The following is a 9,845-nucleotide window of genomic DNA, read 5'->3' on the forward strand; positions in this document are numbered from 1 at the left end:
GGAGTGAGATAGGACGGTAGGATCTACAAACGTCTCTCGGTTTTCCTGCCTTGTGAATAACCACAATAGTGGCCAGTCGTTGATCCAAGGGGAGGATACCCTCCTCTCGAGCCCGCAGGAACATAGTTCTCAGATGAGGAGAAACCACGTCCGGTCGAATCTTGTATAACTCGATCGGTATACCATTGGGGCCGTTCGCTTTACCCGACCGCAAGGCACGGATCGCCAAGGCAATCTCGTCCGCGGTAATATCTCGATCCATGTCGGCACGTTCCTCGTCAGAAAGACACGGGAGGTCAATCGTCGAGAGGAACCCGGCCGAGTCAGCCTCAGAGCGGTCCGAGCTAGAAGTATAGACACCCCGGAAGTAATCAGCAAAAAACTCGGCAATGGCACTTGGGTCCGTGACCGTCACTCCGTCCTCTCCCAAGATCTCTGGCACCACCTGACTAGCCATCTCACGCCTGTCCAACCAGGCCAGCAACTTTCCGGCCTTGTCCCCAACGTCATAAATGCGGCCCTGCTGTTCCTTAGCCAGAACTAGGGCAGCATTCGTGGCGAGATCATGGTACTCCGATTGTTTAAGGGAGAGGTCGTGTAAAAGAGAAGGGTCGGGCTCAGGCCCCAAACGGGACTCAAGGTCCAGGACCTCTTCTTCAATATGCGCAAGGTCGGCATCACGAACTCGCCTAGCCTCCGCAATGAGAGCTAGGGCCTCACCCCGCAGCACAGTCTTGAACGCCTCCCACAATGTGACCGCCGAGCCAGCCGAGCCAACCGAGCCCACATTTTCGGAGAAATACAGGTCGATGGCCTTGGCTAGGAGTGCGCGCGTCTTGTGATTGCGAAAATACCAAGGGTTCACCGCCACCGGTCGGCTAGACAGGACGATGCCAAAGTCAAACGAGACCCACAGCGGGGAGTGGTCAGAAATACCCCGTGCCAGAAAACGGGCCTCAGATACGGCAGGTGAATGTGCCGCCAGGGTAAGAACGTAATCTATACGGGACAGACTCCCGTGGGCACTCGAGAGGAAGGAAAATCGGCGGAGCGCGGGATGTAGTAATCGCCAGCTGTCCACCAACCCCATGGAGTCGAGGAAGGCCGGCAGCCACATTTGGGAACTACGGAGGTCCCTCGGCGGTTGGCGGTCCAGGGAGCCGGAGCAGACTGAATTGAGATCACCCCCCAGGATCAATAGGCCCGAAGGCAGGGACTAGATGGCGCCACCCAGGTCCTGAAAGGTGCTGGATTGGAGGCCCGGGGGAACATAAACAGAAAGTAGCGCTAAGGAACGCCCCTCCCATCTTCCCGCCACAGCGGCGTAGCGTCCCCTTTCATCAAGCACTGTGACGTCTATTTCAAGGGGAAGGGACGCACGCACCAGGATGCCCGCCCCCCGGGAACCTGAGGAGAACCCAGAGTGGGCAACCATTTTGTAGCCTTTACGGTTGAGGGCCTTGCAGGAGTTCCCTACCAAATGCGTCTCTTGCAGAAGCACAATATCGGGCATATGTCGCTTTATCAGTTGGATCACCACCCCTCTCTTAACTCGGTCGCCCAACCCATTAACATTCCAACTGATCACTTTTAAATTCCTACCCCCCATCGTCCAGCAACCCGCCCCTCCCGACCCCAGCCAACTCAGTCATCAAGTAAACAGTAATACACACAATCCATTGCCTCAAGAAAAAGGAAGAAAAAGAACGAACAAACAAATAAACTTGCATAGTTGCACCCCCCACCCTGCACCCCTGCATATGACTAAAAAGCCCCCCCAACCAGCAGTGTGCCTGTCGCCCCATAACTATTCTACAAGAAGAGACCCAGAGGAGTAAGGAATCTCCGCGAACACCCCCCGCCACCCTCCATGTACTAACAGGAAAGTCAACAGGGTCAAATAAAACAATACCCGAAAGTCACATGAGGCAGAAATACCAAGCGATGGTTCTCCCACTATAGAGCCAAGTCTCATAGGTCCGGGCCACCAGCAGCACCGCCATCATGTTCATCCTGAGCGTCTCGGCGCGGCGACAAAGTGTCCAGCCAGTCACTCACATTCTCGGCAAAGTCAAAGAAGAGGGCACGGCCCTCGTGTTCGATCCGGAGCTTGGCAGGGAACATCATGGAGTATTTGTATCCCAAGTCCCGTAGTCTCCGTTTCACCCCGGCGTAGCTCTGGCGTTGTCGCTGTACTGTCCTGGTTAAGTCCGGGTAGAAATGGATGTCGGCGTTCTGAAATTTAAGCGGTCCATGTCGTCTGGATGCCTGCAGGACCGCGTCCCTGTCTCGGAAATTGAGCAAACGAGCCACGATGGGTCTAGGCGCAACGCCCGACTTCGGCGGGCCACCCGGCACTCGGTGAGCTCGCTCCACCGAGAAAAAGTTGCTAAGGCCAGGCGGTGCCAGATGGGTCTTTATCAGTTCTTCAACGAGGAGGTCCGTTGTCGCCTCCTCCGAACCCTCCGGGACACCGACAATGCGGACGTTCTGCCGCCTGGCACGACTCTCAAAGTCCTCCAGCCGCCTTGAGAATTGTTCCGCGGTCCTCTGCAGGGTCCGGACCTCTGTTTGTAGGTCCGAGACATCGGCCGTAAGGCTGGAGGTCTTAATGTCCAGATTTTTAACTCGATCGTTAGTCTTGCCCAAGTCGGCTCTAATGAGAGTCAGGTCAACGGCCATAGTGTCCACTTTATGTGTAAGGACCTCGTGTTGTTGCTGCATGTCCGCCCGGAAACTAGTAATGGCTCCCATGATGTCGCCCAGGGTAGGCTCAGAGCCGTCCGGCGAGCCCGAGGACGGGAGGTCCTTGGCAGAGGGTCCGGTAACAGGTGGTGTCTTCGGCTGGGTATAGCGCTCAATCCTGTTTTGTTGCGACTGTGCTTTGCCGCGGACGCCTTTGCTCGATGTCTTGTCGGGGTCCCCTCTGCCCGCCATGTCAGGTCCGAAGAGAACAAAGGGTTATGCCAGGCTAACCCGAGCCTAGTGAGCAGGAGAGCTTGTCCGGGCCGGACAGTAAGAGGCCGTCTCAGGAACGCACTGCGGCCACCAGTATCCCACCGGCGGAGACGACAAGCAGGCACTCCGCAGGATGGTCGTGCGTAGCAACGGAGTCCGGAGAGACAATGGCACTGAGCTGGCACGGAGTCCCACTCGACGTAGCTCAGCGTAGGAAGCACAGATTCGTGATCTGAAAACGGTTCTCGCCTCAGTAGACCATCAGCAACAAAAATCCACCCTCGTGGATCAGGATTTCAAACAGGATATCTGCGGAGGATCGGGAGGTCAGCGGAGCTCCGAGCTTACGCGGCCATCTTGGTTGCCCGCGAAGCTCCTCCAATGCCTCCTTTTCTTGTGGGGTCGTGCCACCCAGCTGGAAACAGGCAAGGGTTAAAACCCTTTTAAAAAAAACGGGGCTCGACCCCATGGACCTGGCCAACTTCCGCCCGATCTCACTGCTACCCGGTCTTAGTAAGATCGCGGAAAGAATGGTAAATCAGCAGCTCTCGGGATTTCTGGAGAATAATCAACTGCTGAACAACTCTCAAACTGGCTTTCGACCGGGGCAAGGGACAGACACAGCCCTTTTAGTGGTAGCAGAAGAGGCAAGGTGCATCTTAGATTCAGGAGGATCCGCTGTTATGATCCTCCTGGATCTAAGCGCTGCATTTGATACGGTGGATCATAAAATTCTAACGCACCGTCTCGCCAAGGTGGGCGTTGCAGGAATGGCCCTTAAGTGGCTCACATCCTTTCTGAATAATCGATCCTTCAGAGTTTGGGAAGGTGGTCTGCTGTCCAAATCCACCCCCCTCCAGTGTGGTGTCCCTCAGGGCTCTTCATTGAGCCCTACTCTGTTCAATGTTTATATGGCCCCACTGGAGGAAGTAGTCGCCCCCTTTGGGATTAAAACAGTCACCTATGCGGACGACACCCAATTAGTCGTCTCGCTAACCCAACAAGAAGGATGTTTGGAAAATCTCTCCGCCTGCCTTGTTGAGATATTCTCATGGATGTCCAGTTCGCGGCTCAAACTCAATGGAGCGAAAACTGAGATTATGCTCCTCAGTCATCATCTCACATCTTTCCCTAAAGCCGCCTGGCCTTTCTGCCTAGGTGAGCTGCCCACTCCAAAAGAAAAAATCAAAAGCTTAGGGGTGTGGCTTGAGCCCGATCTGACTTTTAAGGCCCTTGCCCAGAAAGTTGCAGGGACCTGTTTCGGACTGCTCCGCTCAGTGCGGAAAGTTCTTCCTCTTCTGCCTCCCCAGTCAAGGACACTTCTGATTCAGGGGTTAATACTATCGAGACTTGACTATAGTAACGCCCTGTTTCTGGCTGCCCCGGAAGCCACCCTTAACATTCTTCAACGGGTGCAGAATGCAGCAGCCAGGATGCTTGCAGGCACATCGAGAAGATCTTCGGCCAGACCAGCCCTGAGAGCACTCCATTGGCTGCCAATACGCGAAAGAGTCATCTTTAAAGCGCTATGTGTCACCCACAGGGCTCTGCAGGGCAAAGGACCCCCGATTCTCAGGAGTTTGATATGCCCGTATAAACCATCCCGGGCTCTCCGGTCGGAGCGTGGCAATCTTGCAAGGGTCCCCAGAGTTAGGAAGGCACGTACAGGGGGTCGCCGGTTTTCTTTAAATGCAGCAAAAAATTGGAATTCTCTCCCCAACTGGATCCGTGCAGAACCTTGTCATCTGAAGTTTCGAAAGGCACTTAAAACTTTTCTTTTTCCCAAGGACCCTTAATTATTGGTTTCTTCCTCAGTCTGCTTTTTGTTCTATTTTCTGTTAGCGCTGGGACGCTTTCGGGCAGCCATGCGCTTTATAAATATAATTTGAATTTCAATCTTAAAAATGCTTCTCTAAATCCCGGGACGTCAGCGTCCCCCACGTCTTTTTTTTAATTTAGAACTTGTGCCCTGATGATATCCACAACATTATACCGGGGCCGGGCCTGTGCCAGGCTCTAGACTTTCCCCTGCTGCACTGCATGAAGGCCCAACCATCCTCACGGGCGGGGGGAGGGAGGAGGGGGAGGTGTTTGCTTTGTAAGCCGTCTAGGCAGTGATTTAGATGATACAAATGGGGGTGGGATCTTGATACACTTTTTACGATCCCCTTGCCACTCTCCACAATTGTGGCAGGGGCATCAGCCTCTCTGCACGCCGCACACAGCTGTGCCCTCCAGGCCAGGCTGGTTCCATCATAGGTCCAAGTCAGCTGATCTTTGTGGATAGGCCTCCCTTTTTGTGGTGCTTTCACTGTGGGGGTTCTTGTTTGACTCCATATGCGTTTACAAGGGAGGTACCAGTTTATTTAGCTAATGGTGTTGCTCAAAGCAGAACCATCACGTATATAACTTTCTGATCCTTGCCACATGTAATTTAAATCACAGTGACAGTTTCACATGGGAGCAATGAGGCGGAACATGCCTTACTGGGAACAGGAGCACAAGGACCCTATTTACAAATCTTTTATCAAGCATGTGCTTTCCGAATAAACAAGTAAAAAAAAAAAAAGTGTTCAAAGTAGCAGCTCATTCCGTTAAATTAATAGCAGTGTCTTGCCAAGCATATGTGATTCACTATAACACACCATATAACAGGTATATTTGTAATGCAAATGTTCACCCCTTCGCCTTAATTGATAGATGTTTATTGATACTCATCTCAATGGTACGTATGCCACCCAATGCAGAGCAAAGAAATACTGAGCTAACTTGCCAATATTTAAACCTGTGACCATGAGATGGATCACAGAATAGTGGATGCATTTGTGCACAGAGCCACCAGCACCAGCTAGGAGTAGGGATTGCACTTTGCTTGGACCTGGCAATGGGGCTAGCTAGTTGTTGCGGTGCACACATTCACACGCCATCACTGTTCAGTGTCAGACAATGTGTATCTGGAGACTGTTACTCTAAGTCGAAAATACAATGTGCTTTAAGCCTGCCTTCTTTTGACTTAAATGAGTCCCTCTCACTCTTATTTATTTAAAGTTTTATATAGCGCGAACAAGATCTTTGCAGATATCAGAGCGCTTTACAGAAACAGTAGGTAGGATAAACAAGACTCTTAAATCAATATGAGATTCCGTAGACAGTGAGTTGCAAAAATAGGGTATCAATCATACAAGAGTATACAGAGTAATAACAATCAAGAAACAATAATATGGAAACAGTACAATGTCTAAACGGATAAGATTATAGCACCCCAGAGGGTGAATAAACACAATGTTGAAGGCAGAGCAGTAGTCAGTAGTGGGTGCATTGCAGGTTATTGAGGCACTCAAGTCCTAGTGTACAAAGGTAAGTATTCAGACAGCCGATAATGAGGGAGCCAAATTCTGTCATTGTTCCAGTATCAATAGTGTTCAGGTGTATTTAGCCATAAGGATGGCCTTCACCTCTTTCTTGAAGAGTATAGTGGACGGGAAAAGCCTGGTTTCTGGCGGGAGTGCATTCCAGATCCTAGGTGCCATTCCAGAGAAGGAGCGTTTGTATGTTTTTTCCTTCCAGAATCTCCGTGGTTTCAGGAGGAGAGTGTTTGTGCTTCTGTTGGATCTTGAGCCGCCTGATATGGTCAGCTTATGAGAGAGGTAGTTGGGTGCCTTGTGGTGTACGGCCGAGTGTGTCATACAGGCAATTTTCAACTGAATTCAGGCTTCAATAGGCAGCCAGTTCAGGGCTTTTAAGTCAGGGGATATATGCGAGTGTTTTCTTGAGCCGGTGATGAGTCTCGCGGCCGCGTTCAGGGAGGCTCTTAGGGGAGCCGTTGTTGTCAGGGGGAGCCCGCTGAGAGCCACAATTCCGTAGTCTATGCGAGGAATGACTAAGGCTTGTACCACAGTTTGGAAGTCCTTGGGTGGTAGGAAGGGTTTGAGTTTTCTCAGCGTGTTGATTTGGAAGTTGGCTCCTTTAGTTGCTATGCTAATATGCTGCTGCATGTCGAGATTGCAGTCCAGTGTGATGCCAAGGGATTTCGCTGAGTCCACGATGGTGGGTTGGACATTGAGTGCGGTTAGATGATTGAGCCAGGTTTGGGTGATGGCCTTTTTCGCAGGAGGAGAGATCAGAAGGAACTCAGTTTTCAGAGCATTTAGTTTGAGGTGATTGTCGGCCAGCCAAGCTTGGGTGTTTCTTACTGTGGCATTCAACAGTTTGATGTCTTCAGGGGATTGAAGCTTGAGGTAGAGCTGAGTGTCATCGGCGTACATATGGAAATGTACCTTAGAGGATTGAAGCAAGGTGGTGGGTGGTTCCATGACGAGGTTGAACAATGTGGGGGATAGGGAGGAACCTTGCGGAACGCCCAGTGTTACTGGCACAGGCGAGGACAGTGCGTTGTTGATCTTGAACCTCTGAGAACGGTTGTGCAGAAAGGACGTGAACCATTTGAGAACCGTCCCGGATGTGCCCTTACTCTTAGTTTTCCAATGCTGCGGGGCTTAGTGCTCATATCGTCAGCAGTAGTCGATGGAGTCTGAGAGTCACTCAGCTGATTATTAATAAATTATGAGGATCGCTTTAACAATTTTCTGCAATTTTGGTTAGAGTCAGATAAATGAATGCCGTTAATCAATTATTTCCTATGCTTTGCAGCAGTTAACTTAGAGGTTCTCCTTGCTCAAATTGGTGTACTTTTTGATATTTATGTATTTCCCTCTTCTTCATTGCTTGATTTTGCTTGTGAGAAAGTGTCACTCAGTCTTTGAAATTTCACTCATATTTACACTGAAATGAGGAAAACGTCACACATAGCATTCTAAAACCTTGGCAGCTATGGGCACTGGTGGCCCGTTGCGCCCACTGAGCAGTCTACATAAAATACAATTCCTGATGTCAAGGTTCACAAGTCTTGTGCAGGAACTTTTATACCCAAGCACACCACCCCGTCTCTCAGCTCAGCCGGAGGTGCAGGTGGACCAAAAGTAAAAAAATAATTGCTGTGGCTCAAGCAAAAACCCTCTGAGCTGTCTACATAAAATACAGTTCGCCATGTTGTAATGTTAGGGTACACGTTCTTTTGTGTCTGCACCACTATATGGATAGAGACAACTCATAACTGCCACCCACTGCCGGCATCAAGGGCGCTAGGTGTTTAGCAAAAAAAGAGTCAACCTGAATTTAAAAAATAGCTCTAAGCAGTTTGCCCGGGTCGGTGCGCTGTAACCTACAGTCCAGTTATTCAGCTAGGGTCCCAGATGTGCTGCCTAAGTAATAAGTTAATTCACTAACGCATAATGACAGCTGCGGGCATCGATTAGGGGCGGGCGGTAATTGTTTGTCTGAAGACAAACACTCAGTTTAGTTTGTACACATTGGTCCGTGCCCAATGACCTCTGAAGGATTGACTCACACAGCAGCCCCGCCGCTCGGCCTACATATAATTAAACTGATCTATAAATGCAGATTATATAATCTAGCAGATAACCTCACACTCACTGACTCAGTCTCAGATACCGGTGTATTCAACTGTGTAGCCTTTGACTGTGTCATGTACGTGCATGTAACTTGCATGATCAAGGTAACTATTAGCGGCACTACTGTGTGTCTCTCGGACATCTTTCAAGTGCTCGCCGTCTTTTTTCTCCAGCACCCCCCCTCCAGGGGCGGCAATCTGAGGTATAGCCCCGGGCGCCACAAGCTCTAGCTACGCCTCTGGGTGCCTGCGCCTACCTACCCCGTCTTAATAACCTTTCTCTTACTCGTGCGTTCTCTATTGATCGTACAAAAATAGCTTCAAGTCTTCACAGTGTTTGCTTTTATTATTAGCCCGTCTTCTGTGTTGATGCATAGATACAAATATTAGATGGCGTATAGTTACCAGCAGTCTCAGTCTCTCTGTATCTCTACTTTTACTTATTAGGGGCCTTCTTATGGTCCTCATTTGGGCAATATATAGGTGCTTGAATACTTGGGGCTGGGAGGACTGAAGATTCCTACTGAACCTCTGCACCTAAATTGGGCAATTCCAAGTTTCTAATCTACGGAATGGGGGAATAACTATGCAAATGGTAAATAAAAAGTGGAAATCTCAATAGTTTGCCTTGTTCTGAAGAATACTCCACTGACATTTACCGCATGCTGTTTGCAGGTGGAAAATATTTACAAGGGACCGGGCATATCCGTTGTGGGGGCTGCGGCAAGGAAGGTGTTCCAGGCCGTGGTAGGCTAGCGTAGCATTTTTTGCTCCAGCTGAGGTACTGTTGGGTGAAGTATTATGGGCACTAGCTCTTCATTAGGGATAACAAATGAGAAAGAGGCAGAGTGCTGTTAAGCTACTGGAGTCAGGGCACGCACAGAGCAACTCTTTCTTTATTGCCAGTGTCACTTTACTGGTGACACCTGCGGGGGTTTGGTGTAAGAAAGTGTAGGACATTCCTATTAGGAGAGAGGGCCTGCACAGGAAGGTGTACCCCTGGACACTACATTCCTCCCAAAAAACAAAGAAGGGTCAACACGTTCAACAGTGGAAAACAAAACAAATAAAACAAGTGACCACAATGAGTATATTGACATCAAAGCTCCGCCTCGTCCGGACCCCCCTCTTCCGGGGCCCCCACCTACGCTCCCTGCACAGGGCCACCATGAGCCTAGAGCCGGCCCTGCCCAGAGTCCCAGTCCAAGAATTCTTTTACGCCTAATTGTCTTACTTTGCAAGATATTATCAGTACATCAGGCTGTAGAGGTCTTGGTAACTCTGAACGCCAAGGGGGGTGCCCCAGCCCGGCTTCTCCCGGCCCCGGACGGCCACAGACGGTCCCGCCCTTGTTCCGGGCTTCTCCTGGCGCAGCCCCGTGATGCGGGCGCTCTCCTCGCTTTTAAGCGCCTCTGGG

Source organism: Lissotriton vulgaris, chromosome 1_1 (assembly GCF_964263255.1).
Source record: "Lissotriton vulgaris chromosome 1_1, aLisVul1.2, whole genome shotgun sequence".
Lineage (NCBI taxonomy): Eukaryota > Metazoa > Chordata > Amphibia > Caudata > Salamandridae > Lissotriton > Lissotriton vulgaris.